Source organism: Antechinus flavipes, chromosome 4 (assembly GCF_016432865.1).
Source record: "Antechinus flavipes isolate AdamAnt ecotype Samford, QLD, Australia chromosome 4, AdamAnt_v2, whole genome shotgun sequence".
Lineage (NCBI taxonomy): Eukaryota > Metazoa > Chordata > Mammalia > Dasyuromorphia > Dasyuridae > Antechinus > Antechinus flavipes.
The window spans coordinates 160,527,613-160,545,491 of NC_067401.1; the positions used below are offsets into that span (position 1 = coordinate 160,527,613).

A 17,879-nucleotide genomic window follows, 5' to 3' on the forward strand; every position below is an offset into this window, starting at 1 on the left:
GATTTTGCAAGAAGATGAGATCATCCAGCAGGTAAGCACAAAAATTTGTTGCTATGCCAAGTCCAAGGCCTAGCTTGCTTGCTGGGCCTTAGTTCTGAAAAAACAGTATATCTCTTAATATCTTGACAGCCTTAATTCACTGGACAAGAAAAGAGCAAATCACTCTCATCTTTACCAAGAAAACCTCATGGACATTATGGTACATAAAGAGTTGGATGTGACTAAACAAAAACAATGTGCCAGGCACTGTGCTCAGCACTTGAATCACACAGTGTGTATCTGAAACTAAATTTGAACTTAGATACACAAGGGTTTTTATGATACAAGGATTAGGTCTCTATTGACTTCCTACCTACCTCTAGAAGAACAGGAAAATATTTAATATTAAACATTTTTTGTGTGCTAGGGCTAAGTGCTAGCTATGTAAAGAAAGGCAAAAATATATTATTTTCCCTCATGATTATCTTCTAATGGAGGAGAAAACATATAAATCACTGATTATACACAAGATATGTCCAGTAAATGGAAGTCAGTCTGAAAGGAAGTCCCACAACTGGTGGGATGAGGAGTACAGAACTAGGAAAAACCATCTGGGATCAGAGCTGAGTTTTGAAGGAAGTCTGTAAAACTAAGTGGTAAAAATTAGGGGGCAGAACATTCCAGGTGTAAGGATCAGTTGGTACAAAGTCATGGATACTGAAAATGAGAATGACATGTTCAGGGAATTGTAGTGTTGCTGGAACACATGATCAAGGAACTTCTGAACCTCAGTCCCTTCCTTTGTAAAATGAGAGGTTTGGATTTAATTATCTCTTACATTCCAGCTCTGACATTCTGTGGTCATCTAATTCCACCTAAAATAACAGAAAAGAAAAATTAAAGGAGATAACCCATTTCATCTTTTCAAAAGTCAAATCTAACTGCTATGAACACATGACTTTCACCCATGATTGTGCCTTTTGAGAATTTTTTACATTTTTAACTGCTCTCCCAGGACCCACTACTTTATCACTTGAAGCTTGACCAATCATCAGGTATCTTGTTCAGTCAGTAAACCCATGTTGAATATCATGTCTTAGGCATGACTCCGTTGCTAACAAAGATTCAGAACTACGAGAGGGATATAGTCTTTGTTCTCAAGAGGATGAGTGTCCTTTTGGATAGGCGGGAAAAATGTTTTATTCTGTTTTCCCACCCTCAGATGGAATGAGTCTTAAGTCCAATTGCATCACATTCAATTCAATTCAGATCAAGAAACATTGATTGAATACCTACTGTGTGCTAAGGCACTGTGATACGCCCTGGAATACAAAGACAAAATCCCAAACTCAAGGATCTTACTTCTATTGTGTGTAGAAAAGTCCAAAGACTGCTACATTTCTTGCCAATTACTGCCAAAGCTGTATAGATCTTGCCTTGAGAGTCTCTCATGGTGTGAATGTTTTTCTTGAAGTTAACTGCCTCTGGGCATCTGTCAGACATGAGCTATGTCCTCCCCAGAGACATGTGCAGGTTAATAGAGCTTATGATCTCTCTATCAAGCACCATGATTATATAGAGATATTATAAAAATAGTCATGGTCTCTCCGTTCAACATGTTTATATTTCATTTGATAGACAAGACATGGATACATGAGACAATTAGAAAACAATAGACCAAATGCATAATAATGGATGGTATAGTACAGACAGTAGCAGCCTGGCATAGTAATAAAAGTATTGCATGCTTATAGAGGCAGTTGGTAGATGTGAATCCCATCTTCGCTACTCTTTTCCTACATAATCTTAAGCAATTCATTTTTCTTTGCTGAATCTCAGTTTTCTTTTCTGTAAAATGCTAGAGTTGAACTAAATGATCTCTACTAAGGAACTTTGCAGCTCTAACTCTTAGAGATTCTATAAGAATCAAAGAGATTCTTTGCCATAAGAGGGAATTATTGGGAGGAATGAAGGGGAAGTGTTGAGAAAAGGAATTCTTTTTCTAACTCTAGATAACCATGTCTTTAATCTTGACCCTGACCTCCACTGCCCACCTGGGGGAGATGACAGCCAAAGAAAGAGGTACTCCTGTGTGCCCCTCTGCTTTCTCTGGGAAAGTGATTAAAGAACATTTGGGGACTAGTGGGCTCCCTTCCAGTGGACTGTGAGCCCATTGGACAAGGCTGTGGCACTGGTTTATAATTAAAATGCATCAGGGGGAGGGGGTGAATGAAAGCTTCAATTAGCCAGTCTGACCCTGCTTCCGGCCCTCCTTCCCTCTGAAAAGCTCAGATAACAAGCTCCCATTTATGATTAGAAGTGCTGGGCTATTCTAGGGCTCACATCTGAGCCCTTCATTGAAGACATTTTCTCATTTCATCCAGTTTGGCTTGTCATACAAAGGGGCTCTGATTCTCCATGATGTCCACCTCCTCTGGTATGAAAAAATGGATTTTGTTGTTTTCCCTGTCTCCAAATTCCTGGGGGTAAGTCCAAGTCCAGGTGTCATGTCTTTGGAGAAGTACAGCATCTGCTTGGTCTCTTAGGGCTACGGCTTAGTTGTTCTGTCTCTCCTGGCCTTTCTGTCCCTTGTCTTAGTGAATATGGTTTCTAGAAATTAACCCCTTTAGGCTAGACCCTACCCAAAGTACTCTGTTCTTATAGATTTGTAAATAAAAGAGACTTCAGAAGCAATCCTTTTATTTTATTTATGAGGAAACTGAGGCCCTGAGTTTGAATGGTTTGCCAAAGGTCACACAAGAACTAAGTCGTAGAGGCGCAATTTGATCCAGCACTCTTGTCCTACAAGAATTTTTAATCTTTCAAGGATCAGGGTTGCTACTGCCATAGCCCACTTTCCCATGTCCAATGCTTTCATTCCCAACAGACAACCTAACAAGAATCTTACTGTCTCATTATTGCTGAATTTATTCAATAAACTCCAATGACTGTCTATCACCTCCAAGAATAAACTAGAAAATTCTCTGGTATTCAAGGATCCTCATGACCCATCTTCTCCCTTTCCAATTCTTTTATACTTCACTTATCCCACATAGTCAGTGACTTTATGACTTACCTCTGCTATTGACACTCCAAATCCCAACTCCAGGTATTTTCTCTGGCTTCCTCTCATGTCTCCTCATCCCTGCCTCCAGATTTCCCTGGCTTCCTTCAAGTTCCAATTAAAATACCATTTTCTACAAGAAACCTTTTCCTCCGTGTCCCTTAATGTAAGGGTTAAATGGAGATGACTCCAATACATGTGTATATCTCATTGTTTGTGTGTTATCTTCCCTATTAGACCATAACATCCTTGAGACCACGGACAGCCTGTTACCTTTCTTTTGTTTCCTCAATGTTTGACACAGTGTCTGGAAGGCAGTACATGTTTAACAAATGCTTATTGACCCTTCTTCCCCATACCCAATACACACATATAACAAGAATCCAATGGTCTCACCATTGCTGAATTTCTCCTGCAGGCCACATGTATTTTTCTTTTCCTTTATGTTCTTTCCTTTTTACTTCTCTGAAACATTGTAATAACTATTTGTTCAAGACAGTCTTTTGAAAGCACTTGTAAGCCTTCAGTAGGAAGCAGCATTATTTTAACTTTCAGTCTGGATATGCCAGGACTGATCCCTAAGATGGTGAGGATTCAACTAAATAGACAATTATCTGAAGTCATAGATCAGAGGTTTCTAAGGAATGTAAAAATATTTTTTAAAAATCATCAGGCTCAGCTTCCTGCCTTAGGGCAAATGAATATCTCTATCCTGGGGAGATAGTGGTGTTTTTTTCTTCTCAAAGATATTCAGAAGGAGTTATATAGTCGTTCAGCCATCTCTCTCAGTGTTTCATCATCGATGTGAAGTTTTCTCTTACATTCAGCCGTTATTCTGGAACAAGCCTGGTAACAGACTCTGAGAGCCAGAGTTCTGGAAATGCAGTAAGGAATACATGAGTTCAAATCCTGCTTCGGCTCTGAGACCCTGAGTCTCAGTTTCTTCATCTATAAAATATGCAAGTGAAAAGATTGGAATTAATTGCTAGATGATGTCTTAAGTCTCATCCATCTCTGTATCTGTGATCTATAGTTAACCTATAAAGTATAATCTTAAGAAGAGCGACCACCCTTTACTCCTCCGTGTACCCCTACAGCCCAGCTCAGTGCTTATTGATTGATTGAATGGATGCTTAATAAATATTAATTGTGAAAAGAGTGAGTGCATTAGAACATGATAGGTGCTGTCACCCAAGTTCAGGCCAAAAGCCTGATAAATGATCTGCTCTCTTCAGATCTATTCCACACAGATGCCAAAGAGATGTTCCCAAAAATGCATCTCTGAGCCATATCACTCGCCTGCTTACAAAACACCAATGTCCCACTATCGCTTCTAGGATTGAACAAATGCAGACTCTTCTGCACAGAATTTAAAGCCTTTCCAATTTGGCTCCTGGCTTCCTTATCTTCCTTTTGTTCCTTCTATTTCCCAGTCAGATTGGACTGCTTGCTCTTCAAGCAAACCTATCCATCTTTAAACTCCATTCCTTTGCACAGGAAAAGGCAATAAATTCTACCCCATGCCTAGAAGTCATTGTTGCCTCGTTTCTGCTTCTTTAAATCCCTAATTTCCTTCAAATCTCAGTTCAAAAGTCATGAGCCACTTCTACATGAGACCTTTTCTGATCTCTCTAGCAGACAAGTGCCACCATCCCCTCTCTCCCAAATGACTTTATATATATACATATATATATATGACATATATATTCTATTTATTTCGTATTTCTGCCTGGAGAATTTCGGTTTTGTCTTTGTATTATCAGCATCTAGCACTGGGTCTGACATGTAGCAAGTAACTAGGTGATACAATGGATGGAGTGCTGGTCTTAAGTCAGAAGATGCATCTGCCTAAATTCAAACCTGGCCTCAGGCAGAGCCTGGATTATTTGGTTAACTGTTTTTCTCAGTTTCTTTATCTGTAAAAAAGATCCAGAGAAGGAAATAGCAAACCGCTCCTATATCTCTGCCAAGAAAACACATGGTTTTCAGTCAGGCAGGACTAAAACAACTCAACAACAAAAACACACTTAATAAAGGCTCTTTGATTGATTGAATAGCGTTTGATAAATATTTGTTGAGGTAATATTAAGTATATAAGTATCCTAAGAGTAGAATGATGATTGATCCTGCATAGAGAATAAAATTATGGAATATATGTTTACTGGGGGGGGAGAGGGGAAGGGGGTATTGCATAATGAACTGCAAATATTCAAAGCCAAATCCCCAAGAGTAAGTGTAAAATATAGTCCCTGTCCTTGAGAAACTTACAATTCAAGTGGGCAGACAAGACATAAAAATGGAAGCAAAAGCCAAAAATGCAAGATGATACATGTCAAGAATCAAGTTACTGGCACATTCTGAGTCTTGTAGAAGTCCAGAAGAAGATAAGATAACCTTTAGTTTGGGTGATTAGAGAAGGTTCCATGAAGGAGGTAAAATTTTTGAAAGTAGGATGAATAAAGCTATACTTAATAGTGATCACATTAATGAGGCTGACAGAAATAAAAGCATAGAGGAAAAATTCCCTGTAGGAGATCAGTTTAAAGGTAGAACTATGTCAGCCAAGAAGTACAAAATTATTCTGGGCAAGATCTGACTTTTAAGAAGAATTTTTAAAAATTATCATAAATTTAAGAGCTGTCAATGAAATAAAAAATTATAATTGTTGACATTTCTTTAATGCTTTAACATTTATGGAGAACATTACAACATACAGGGTGTCCTAAAAGTCTTAATATGGTTTTAAATTATTTCATTGAGTGTTCACAACAACCTTAAAGTAGGTACTACAATTTTCCCCATTTTACAGATGAGAAAACTGAGGCTCGTAGAGATGGAATGATTTATGTGTAATCATAGAACTAATGAGAGTTTGAGAAGGGATTTCTTTTCTCCTCTGTAAGACACTGGCTCTCTAAACATGCAAAACAAGGGACATCATTTCTTAGAAGAATTTAATCATATATTTCATAGTCTAAGTAAACATGTATTTAAATTATTTGCATTTATCAGATAGTGTTGCCATTGGAAATTTAGTATATTAAGTTCTTCCTATAAACTTGAATTCCCAGCCTAAGAGGATGTGACATGTTTAAAACAGAACCTATATTTGAAATGATTAAAACCTTTGGTAACTCTCCAAGCTGTCACTATTTCTGTCTTTGTCTCTATTTGTTTCCCTGTCTCTGTCTTTCTTTCTGTGTGTATGTGTGTATGTTTGTGTGTCTTTTTCTTTCCTTCTTTCTTTCCTCTCTCTCTCTTCCCATTCCTTCCTTCCTTTCCTCCTTCCTTCCTCTTCTTTCTTTCTTTTCTTTCTCTCTCTTTCTTCGTCTTTTCTTCTTTGTCTTCTTTCTTCTCCTTTTTTTCTTCTTTCCTTTTCTTCTCTCTTTTTCTCTCCTCCTCCCTTTTTCTATTCCTCATTTTTACTCTGCCTTTCTAGGCTTCAATTTACTGGTCTTTAAAAAACATTTTTCCATTTATCAATAGATTCTGACTCCTGAGTTGCTTAGTTAAAAGACAGTCCAATCAAGAAACCTGTATTAAGCATCTACTTGTGCCAGGAATTGTACTGAAGATAAAGAAAGGCAAAAATAACTTTCTGCCTCCAAGAAGCTCATAGTCTCATAAGGAAGATATCGTGCAAACAGCTATGCACAAACATACACATATAGGATAAATGAGATAATCAACAGAGGGAAGGTGCCACGATTAGGGGAATATGGAAAGGTTTCTAGTACAATCAACATCAGCCAACTCCTCCAGTAATATTGTATAAGGGTTCCAGGGAGGGATTATTCTAGATCAGGGATCGGCTATGGCCTGGGGAATCAAAATCTAACTTCCCCTGTTTTTGTACCCCTGACCTTTCTTAAGCTCTGAGAAAAACAAAAAGACATGGCTGGAGCCCACTGGCCCCTGGTATAGTGATTCCTGAGGGACTCTTCCAACCCTAAGGTTCCATGATCCTGTAAAATGCTAAATGTTCAAACCATGGGTAGGGATTGTAAGCTTGCTCTTGCAAGCATTGGAAGGAAGCACCAGGGCCTTTAACTAGGCTGGCTCCTTGCTCTGAAAGAAAGGCCCCCATAGAGTTGAGTATCCTCATGAAAGCTGAGCAGATGTAGCACCTTCATGCTTGATTGCCAGTACATTGCTTTCTTTTTGAGTAAAGAAAACCTAGACACGAAAACAAAATAACCCAGTCTGTTCTTCCAGTAATTGTGAGATCTTCAAGCATGCAACCAAAAGACAATCTGCTGCTGTGACTTTGTCCTCTGGTATTCCCCCCATCCTGGTTTCATATCCAGAATATTGTGTTTAGTGCTAGACCTCAAAGTTTAGGAAGGTTGTGAAGGCAACAAATCACATAGAAGATGGGAAAGGGCCTTGAGCCTATGCCTTATGAAGACCAGGGGGAAAATAGAATATGTTTAACCTAGAAGTAAAGACTCAGGAAGGATATACCTTCAAGTCTATGAAGGGTTGACCTGTGGAAGAGAGAGGAAGTTTATTCTCTCTGGCTCCAGTTGGTGGGACCAGGAACAAGGACTAGAAGTTTTCAAAGAGGACAATTCAAGCATGAGGTCAGAAAAAATGTCTTGACAATTAGAACTACTCAAAAAATGGAAAGCGTTTCTAGGCCAAAGCTTCTTAAACTATGGGTTGCAATCTCATATAGAGTTGCATAACTGAATTGGAAGTCTTGAAATAATGATTTATTATCAGTAAATGTTTGATTTGTGTACCTATTTTATATGCCTATGGACCTGGGGTCATATAAAAATTTCTAGTCTGTAAAATGGGAATAATAACAGTAGTATCTCCTTCCCATGGTTGTTGGAAGAATCAAATGAAATAACATTTATAAAGCACTTAGTACAATATCTGGCACATAGGAAGATTTTAATAAGAAATTCTTCCTTTATATTGCTCAGAGTTTTTCCTTTATATTATTATTAATATGCTGTTATTTAGTTGTGTCTCATTCTTCATGACTTCATTTGGGGTTTTCTTATTAGATATACTGGATTGGCTTGACATTTCCTTTTTCATATTATTTTACAGATGAGGAAATTGAGGCAAAAAAGGTTAATCAATTTACTCAAGTAGTAAGTGATTGAGGTCAGATTCGAACTGAGAAAGTTGAATTTTCCCAATTCCAGCCCACCTCTGCTATTAGTTGCCTCTTCCATTAGTATGTCACTTGTTCTTTTTCTGCTCACTTTAACTTCACCACAGTTCATATAGTTTTTCTCAGGTTTCTCTGAATCCATCTTTTTCACATCATTTAACCATTCAAAAATTCCTGACAGCATTCACATAGTGGACAAAATGTGGGAATTAGCTTGCCATTCTCAATCTGAAGTGGTAGGGAGAAGAGCAGACAACTAGATTGATGCAAACAGCCACCAAAGAGCTACTAGATTGCCTTGATTTAAGGGTTTTCTTAAATAATAAAATGATTATTCTCTGCCATAATAAAAACAAGTACAAATAAAAAACAACTGCCATTAACTTGTGGCATGTTGCTAAATCACATGAAAACTGTGAAGCCTTGGAGAGAGAGTGCACAAGATAGTCTGTCTCACAAAAATTCACCTCTAAATATCTTAACGATACCTTCTGGGGCATAAGTCATAAAAATTAAACAAGTTAACCTAATTGCAAATGCAGAGTTGGCCAAGAAATCTTCAGGAATCTGTGATAATTGGAAAGACATAGTATAGAAAAGTAATATAGAATAGAGATCATGAAGTTCAAACGCATAGACATTAACTGTCAGAAGGCAGATAGGCAAATCTTTCTTTAATATAACTAGAGATGGTCATGTGCAGGTTGTATGTATCAGTAAAGAGAACAACTTTGCTATTATAAAAACTGAGATCTTTCAGACCAGCATTGGAACCAGGGAAGGAGATCAGCCTGGATGCTGAAAAAAGTTAGCATCTCTAGTGGCTTGTGGGTTTATCCCATGCGACTCATAAGATCCCATCCCAAGATAACACTAAAAATTGAGAAGATAGAAAGCTCTGTTTTGGGTGACAATGAACCACAACTGACCATGATTTCCCCATCATTTTATAAGAAATATTTAGGAGTAATACCATTGCATCCTTTGAAATGGTTTGGATTTGGAAGAGTTAAATGACAAATGCTACCTGTATCTGGACTATATCAGAATGAATATCATAGTGTTGTTAGTTTCCAAAGAAAAGTAGACCTTTCTGATTTGACCAGATCCAGATAATAAATTTGATATGTCAGCGAGTGTTGGAACCAGTACTAGTCTGAGCAAGATATAAATTTGATTCTGCAAACAAGCTGAGATCCCAAATCCATGTACTTTAATGAGTTATGCAAACTATACAGAAACTATAGGAGATAAAAGCAAGTACTAACAATGAATGTCACAAGACTGACACCTCAGCCTCAGAAGAAATCCTGAAGTATTTGACTTGGTTAGTTCTCTAATACCAAAAGAATAGAAGAATCATTCTAGGCAAACACTCAACAAGACAGATGTTTTCTTACAACATGAGAAGGAGGTAGGATATGCCTAGCTTTAAAGTTCATCTCATTGATTCCCAAGCTGGAAACACACAACTGAAGGCAAATAGAGTTAAGTGACTCGTCCAGGGTCACAGAGCTAGGAATTGTCTGAGACCAGATTTTAACTCAAGAAGAGGCATCTTCTTGATTTTGGGCCCAGCATTCCATCCACTGTGTCACTTAACTGCCCATTCAGCAAGAAATTTGTCTTTGTTTGAAAGACTGGGAGAACTAAGGAGAGAATAATAATCATGTCAGGTTGACTACAGGAAAATAGCTTGATGCATCCCTTGCCAAATGCTAGTTTTGGTTCTTTCAAGTGTGTGGGTCAGAGTGTCTCAATGAAATACGAGCATTGACCCAGAGATGATAATTTCTGAAGTAGGTCACATCCTCAGAACCTTTGATATCTATAGAATTTTCTAGTATCCTTTCATTTTTATCCCAAGTTTTTGAAAAACTCTGCTTCTCTTTCTGAACCACTAAATGGATGCATTTATGTTTACATGGTCAAAGAGAATAAGAAACTGAAAGACCAAAAAAGTCAATTTGCCTGAAAATCAATAAAGTCTTTTGTAGACCAATGGGTAGACAAACACATACAGATATTCAAAGACTTGGTCAACTGCCAACTGTAAAATTCTCATTTTACAAATCATGTGCTAGGGTCAGTCTAGGCAGACCCAAAAAAATCTTTTATCCTGCACTCAGGTGTCAGATTGAAGGGCATATATCAAGAGCCTTTCAGTCACCAGAAATCAACTGCATTCGCCATCAGAAAATTGAATTACATTCATCATTAACCCATAAACAAGCTTGAGTTCTTGGTTTCCAAGTGAGTTATCACTGAGAAATTCAGAGACTGTGTATAGAGAAAAAGTATAAGTAGAACTGACAACAACTGACCAGAGACTTGGAAATCTTCTGTATTGACTTTGAACATATGGGTCAGTGAGAACCTTAGAGCTATTAAGATTGTAATTAATTAATATTACTGTCTCAAGATGGCTGCAGATGTCACCAAGAAGTGTGGTGCTTGTACCTATTGTGAGTGAAGAAAAATACCTCCAATTCATACCACATGTCAAATTTATTATCTGGATGTGGTCAAATCAGAAAGGTCTACTTTTCTTTGGAAACTAACAACACTATGATACTTATTCTGATATAGTCCAGATACAGGTAGCAGAATATAATCACTAGCAAACCCTTAAAACTTAACTAATAATTGTAAACTTTTATGTAGTATTAACTATGAGTCTATTTGCTGCTAAGTGCTTTACAATTATTATCTCATTTGATCCTCACTACAATCCTGGGAAATAGATACTACTATTATTCCCTTTTTACAAGTGATGAAACTTAGAGGTTAAGTGGAATTGCTCAGGGTCATGCACCTAATGAGGGCCTGGGTTTGGATTTGGACTCAAGTTTTCCTGACTCTGAGCCTAGTAAGAATATAATGTAAAGAAGTAAAGAACATAATGCATATTCTGATAGTGATTGATCACTTCTCAAGCTATACACAGGTATACCCATTCAGGAATTAAAAAGCTTCCATCAAGGCTAAAGGATTATGTCAGAAGTACTATTCAATGTATGGACTTTGCCTGATATCAAAAACCCTAAAACATGAGTTTATATATATACACACACACATACATAAATATGTGTATATATAAATTCATATGTATGGGCAAAAGTCATGCCTACCTATTGATGTATTTTGGAGCCTTCTAGGACAGAGAGGCTTCAGATATTCACCAAGAAGTGCACCTCCTGACTGAGAGAGTTGAAGTAGTTTCAAAGATCACTGATAGAAACAAATAGCTGTACAATGCCTGTATTCACTATTAAGACCTTAAATAAGGAGAAAAAAACTTGTTAAGAAATCCTGGCGTTCATGGGAATACAAGTTAGTAAATCTATAGAAAGCTGCTCTACATTTCGTTATGGACACAGGAAACAGACAACCACTTACGGTCTAAGTTAATTGAATTTCCTGAAGAGCAGGAAGAAACTGCTGGGCACATATCTCCGTAGATTTTAGGGAAAAGAGACCATCTACCAGTTAGGCAAAGACTGTTTTCACCAGAAAGTAGCCTCAGAAACAGAGGTTCCAAGTGAAGAAGACTTGAGTATTCCAGTACCTAACAACCAGGTTTGCATGTAATTGCATTTTTTTATTGAGGTGCATGGTAGTTTATGAATATTTGCATACCATAGAGCCATTTGCTTATTTTTATGCCAAATTTTGTCCTTAATCTATTTGTTGCTATTAATACATGTAGATCCACTGATGTTATTATTACATTGATTTCTATGTATATTTACTTGTGAGGAGAGCAAATGTTTTAACTGGGGAGAGGGGAGAGTGAGAGAAGGGATGAGGGAGAATGTAAAAGAATGGGTCTTTCATAATCAATTAACAGGTATTTATTAAGTAGCTGTGTTAGGGCTAATCACAGAAAAGATGCCAGATAATAAAGGGTTAAACTAGCTATTAACAATTTACCCCTGCGGTTTGATCCCATTTTAGGGTGCCAATGAGCTCCTTGAGTGAATCAGAAAGGAAATAGCCCATTAAATGAAGAATGACACGTTATGCCTCTGGATAACCATTAAAATTCAGTTCATCGAGTTCAGGAGATAGCCTCATAGAGGAATCCAGCCCTTGATTGAATAGATTGAAGATACATGGAGCTAGAGAGAGGGAAGCTATAAGAAACCATATACATCTGGAATAACTTAGGCAAATACAGTCACCAAGAAGAAACTGGCTTGTACTATAAGAATAAAGTTGATTGGGTCAATCAGGTATAAGATGTGGTGTATCAGAACAAATCAATGGTGCTTAAACCTGATCACAATGCAGGGCTACAAAACCCTCAGAAATATTCCATTATTTCTTTTATCCCTTGATCTTATTCTTGTTCAACTATGTCCAACTCTTCATGACCCCATTTTGGGGATTCTTGGAAAAGATACTGAAGTGGTTTGTCATTTCTTTCTCCAGTTTTTGGAAACTGAGATAAACAGGGTTAAGTGACTTGATCAGGGTCACACAAAAAGAGTTTGAGGTTGGATTTGAACTTGGTAAGATAAGTCTTTTGGGTTCCAAGCCCAGTGCTCTATCTACTTTATCCCAGTTGACTTCCTTCACAAGAATCTAATTTTCCTCAGGTTGTAAAGAAAGTCTGTTTACCTTTCTATGTTTTTATAAATAGTATTTGTCTTTATAAATAGCATTAACAACAGGTCTTTGTCAATCTGGTTGTTCTTATTGGAAATTCACTTGGGAGAGAGTTAATGGGAGCTGGGGGAACATCCTTGGAGAAAAAAAAAAAAAAGATTGATTTAAAGTGTTGTCCTATCTCTAGCTGGGAGCTTTAAAAAGATAAGAGGTTAAAAATATAAGAATTCCAGACCCTTAATACTACTTTCCAGAAATGAGGAGAATTTATAATGGGAAACATATTTGGGCGATAGACAATAGGAGAGTGAGGGGTAAATAGGAGGAACAACCCAGATCATTGTAACACCCCTCCACTGCTACAAAAAGAGCAGATTGAACCATCTGTCATTCTTGGAAGCCTTGAATGTTGAAGGGGGGAGGGACTAGGTCAAGGAATGGATCTAGATTTACAGGACCTAGTTTTGAAACCTGGTTGTGCCAATTACTACTTTGTAGGAAGAACACTTTTAACACAATTACTGTATTAAGTTTTGATTCAAAGTCTTGACAAGATGCATTTCTTTCTTTTTTTAAGGAACTCACAACTTACTAAGGGAAAAAAGACACCAACTCAGTTCCAGTGACTATTAATTTGTTCTCAAAATAATAAGAGGTGGGCTGACTAATTATAAATAATGTTAATAATTAAGGACCTGTGATTTTGAAGTGGGTATGATATGCGATTTTTAGTGTAGGTATTGTTGATGTTGTCATTCAATCATGTCTGATTCTTCATGACCCCATTTGGGGTTTTCTTGGCAAAAATATTGGAGTGGTTTGTCATTTCCTTTTCCAGCTCATTTTACAGATGAGGAAACTGAGGCAAATAGGGTTAAGTTAACTTGGCCAGAGTCATAAAGCTAATAAATATCTGAAGCTGATTTGAACTCAAGACCCCAAATGGGGTCTTGCAGCACCGGACATGAGTAAAAAAATCACTGAACTGATGGGCTAGGCAATGTGCAAGTGCTGTGGCTGGGGGAGATAAAGGAGAGTTTTTGGAGTAAAAAAGTAGCCCCTGCTCTGGAGGCACTACTACTTTAAGGGTAGCACAATGGAAGTAGGTCTCGGCATTGTGTGGGATGGGGCTAGACCCCCTTACCCAAATTGACTACTCAGAGACATTTTCAGATACAAACAGGAAGCATTTATTTGGTCCTTACAAGGAGAGGTCTAGCAGACCAGCTGAGCAGACCCAGAACCTTTCAGTTCCCATCATTCAGCATTGTGCCTGGCCCTGGTAAGCCAGAAATAGTGGATAGTGGACAGGAAAAGATGGGTTCTTTGGGTGGACTGAAAAGTAAGTAACATTGACCCATGGTCAATAATGTTGTCTACATGCTGTGGGTCATGCAGCTTTCTGAAGTTTAGATCTAGGGTCTGACCTTTCCTGCCCTCTGAGAAAGAATAGGGATCACTTGACTTCCTGAAATTTAGGCCTAAGGACTGACCTACTCTATCTCATAGACTTTTTGAGAAATCTTCTCCTGGTCCCATTTGGCATCAATGCCTCTTCACATAATGTCAACATAGCTTATTTGAAGCCTTTCCAGCTTGGTCTGCTAACATAGCCTTTGGGAACCCAGGGTCATAGAGCCATAGAGAAGGGATCTTATTTAGCTAGCTCTTCCTTTTATGAGGGAAGCAAGGTCCAGAGATGTTAAGTGAATGACCAAGGTCAAAGAATCTCAAATTTACAGTCAGGAGAGGTCTTAGAGAAGCCCAACCTCTTCTTTCACAGATAAAGAAACTGAGGCCCAGAAAATGAAATTATTTGTCCGGGCTAACATAGCTAGTGCTCATCTTCTAGAGGGGTCTTCATGGCCAATTTTAATACTCCATCCATTATAGCTCACTGTCTCTCATAGGCCACTTTCTGAAAAACAGTTAGTCCTGACTAATGTCAACTGAGCTGGTGGGTGACACAGTAGATGGAGTGCCGGGTCAGAAAGACTCATCTTCCTGAATTCAAATCCAGCCTCAGACACTTAATTAGCTATATGATTCTGAGGAAGTCACTTAACCCTGTTTCCCTCAGCTTCCTCATCTGTAAAGTGATTTAGAGAAGAAAATGGTAAAGCACTCCAGTATCTTTGCTGAGAAAACCCCAAATGGGGTCACGAAGGATGACTGGACACTTAACAACAACAATCTCAAAACTGGTATAATGACCGATGGAAAATACTTTCTTATTCTAAAAAGTTCAGCACTCCAAACACTTGATATTGGTGATGTTTTCTCATATTTGGCTGGCCCAATTCACTGGGTTAAAACCTCTGACTACTTCTTCCTCACTAGTCTCTTCCAAGCCAGTAGTATGTAGTTGAAAAAGGTATGTGGCACATGTCTTTTTTCACATGGCACCATCATGCAGATCTGTTTAATAGATGCACGATTTAACAATTTAAGTGTGTTCTGAATCATTGGAAGCACTCTGGAAAATTTTTTGCAAACAGTTTCCATTGCTCTCCACTGAGAGGCTGAAGTCCCACCTGGTTTTAAATGTCTTAGCCTTAGAATAACCCCAGGGGGTCAAGGGATTTACTTTCATCAGATTAAAACCAATCAGCTCTTTTAAAAAGAGTCAGAAACATAGAGGAAAAGGCTTGGCCCAGGGAGAAAGGGCTTCCACCTGGAGGGTGGGAGAAGGAAAGGAAGAGGAGGGGAGGGACAGACAGAAATCTCTTCCTTTAGCACAGATTTAGTGATGAGAATTGTGCAGTGCATTTGTCTTCATCAAGGATCCTACCTTCCCCTAGCACTCATTCTGAATTGGTAAAATGGAAAGAGCATTCAGAGAAGCTGGTTTGAGTCCCCTCAATATTCTGCTCAAATCTTCCTTCTGCAAGACGCCTTTCCCTGTAATCCCCCCTTAACCCCCAGAGCCTTTCCTTTGAAATTTCCTTCCATTTCTTTACACTGTATCTAACTGTTTCTCCCATTATAGAATGTGAACTCCTTAAGGTTGGGCAGCAATGTGTTTGCCATTTTTTGTGTCCTGAGCATTTAGCACAATATCTGGCACAAAGGCTTGTTGACCGACTTGACTATTAATTAGGTGTTAAATTCAATTGCTTCTACCTGCTGTAGGATTAAAAGAGCTGGCAGGATCCTTTGCTAGTTATTACCTACTTATGTTGCTGTCTGTCCTTCCTTCTCAAAGAGGATCACGACAGCAGAGAAGAGAGGCCATGACATGCAAGGAAATTGGTTTTGAGTGAGGGAGGGCTTTGAAAAGTCACCTGCCTCATTTTCCCTTCCAGAGCCATCTGGATTCAGTGGCCAAATATAGTCATTTAATCTATCTCAGACCCGGTTTCCTCTTCAGTAGAAACAGGGGATTAGAGGAGATGACCTCCAAGATAATCCATCTATGATCCTCAGAACTGTTTTCTGAGATCCTGTAAGGAAAAATCTGGCAGACCAGTGTTCTTATGAAATCCATCACTTGTGTAGAGCTGAAATCTTTTCCATACCGGCAGAGAGAGTGTCCAGGAAAGTAGCTGCCTTCCTTTCCCCATTCTTCAACTTGTTGGGATGTTTAAAAACAAGCTAATCAGACTGACCTTTCAGACTTCTGAAATCATGACTCCTTGTCAATAAACAAAGCACTTAGGATTGGGCTAGCTGAGAAGTGTCTGAAGGGAATTCTGCTAAAAAAACCCTGCCCTCGGTTTTGAAATCCTTCACATGTCAATACCAAATACAAGCTTCAATCTGGTCCAGTTTGAGTCCTCAGTAAGAGATCTAAATATGGTGAATAGACACGCCTGTCAGCACATGAAATGCAATTAAAAACCTTGAAAGCCCTGGAGGCTGCTCACTAGACCCTAGGATTTCAGTTTTCTTGAAAAAATTGGCTTCAAATTTCTAGTGATTTCAAGGTCTGATTGACTCCCTTTTTCAATCTGGGCTGGAGTCCTGGGGTCAGGGCTGTTGAGCAGTGTCTGGGGGTTTTACATCCACTAAGAGCATTCTAATCATTTATTAATGAACACTGGCAGCATCCCTGGGAATTAGCTCTCAGTGGGAGGCTCTGGCTCAGAGGGGTCAAGGAGTCCAGTCTGCTGGCACACATTCTTGCTGAAATGTTTTCTCTGGCATTTGCTTTGTGCCTGTTGCCTTCCTCCCTGTTAACCCTCAAATGATTCTGAGCTTTTTCAAAGCAAGTGTGCCTTCAGAGCAAAGGCAGTTCTCCTAGCAGTCACCCCCTTCCTAGATGTGCACTGTTCTAGATATACATAGTCCCAACCACTAGTATCAGATTTCTTTCACTAGAAAAAAATAGCTCTCCCTCTTAACTCTCCACTACACACACACACACACACACACACACACAAATCGTTTAATCGAATAAATAAAGCTGAAGGAGTCAGTGAATGTGGTTCTCTAATCTAGCTTCCTCTTGTTCCTGGAGCATATATCACATAATGTACTGGGGGCATGTAACAGGAAAGACATCAAAATAAACTTATTTTTAGAACAAATTCTGTTAAACTATAAGGTGGAAAAATTGTTTTCCTCCTCCTCTTTTCCTTCAACTTCACTTTCACCTCCTCCTCTTCCTCTTTTTCTTCCTCCTCCTCTCTTCCTCTTCTTCTTCTTCTTCTCTCCTCCTCCTCCTTCTTCTTCTCCTTCTCCTCCTCCTCCTCCTTCTCCTCCTCTTCTTTCTCCTTCTCCTCTTCCTTCTCCTTCTCCTCCTCCTTTTCCTTCTTTTTCTTCTTCTCCTCCTCTTCTTTCTCCTTCTCCTCTTCCTTCTCCTTCTCCTCCTCCTTTTCCTTCTTTTTCTTCTTCTTCTACTCCTACTTCTTTCTTCTTCTCCCTCTCTTCCTCCTCCTTCTTCACCTTCACCTTCTCTTTTTCCTTCTCTTCCTCCTTCGTCTTCTCCTTTACTTCATCTCTCCTCTCTCCTCCTTCCTTCTCTTCTTCTTCTCTTCTTCTCCTTCTCTTTCTCCTCCTCCTCCTCTTCCTCCCCGTCTTCCTCCTCCTCTTTCTTTTTCTCTTCCTCCTCCTTCTCTTCTTCCTTCTCTTCCTCTTCTTCCTCCTTCTCTT

The 17,879-nt window shown here is 38.7% G+C and overlaps 1 protein-coding gene across 1 annotated transcript in view; it reads left to right on the top strand.

Moving 5' to 3' along the window:
• Positions 1-17,879, top strand: part of CACNG4 (calcium voltage-gated channel auxiliary subunit gamma 4) — a 105,696-nt gene that overhangs the window by 19,513 nt on the left and 68,304 nt on the right. The gene's annotated exons all lie outside the window — the stretch shown is intronic.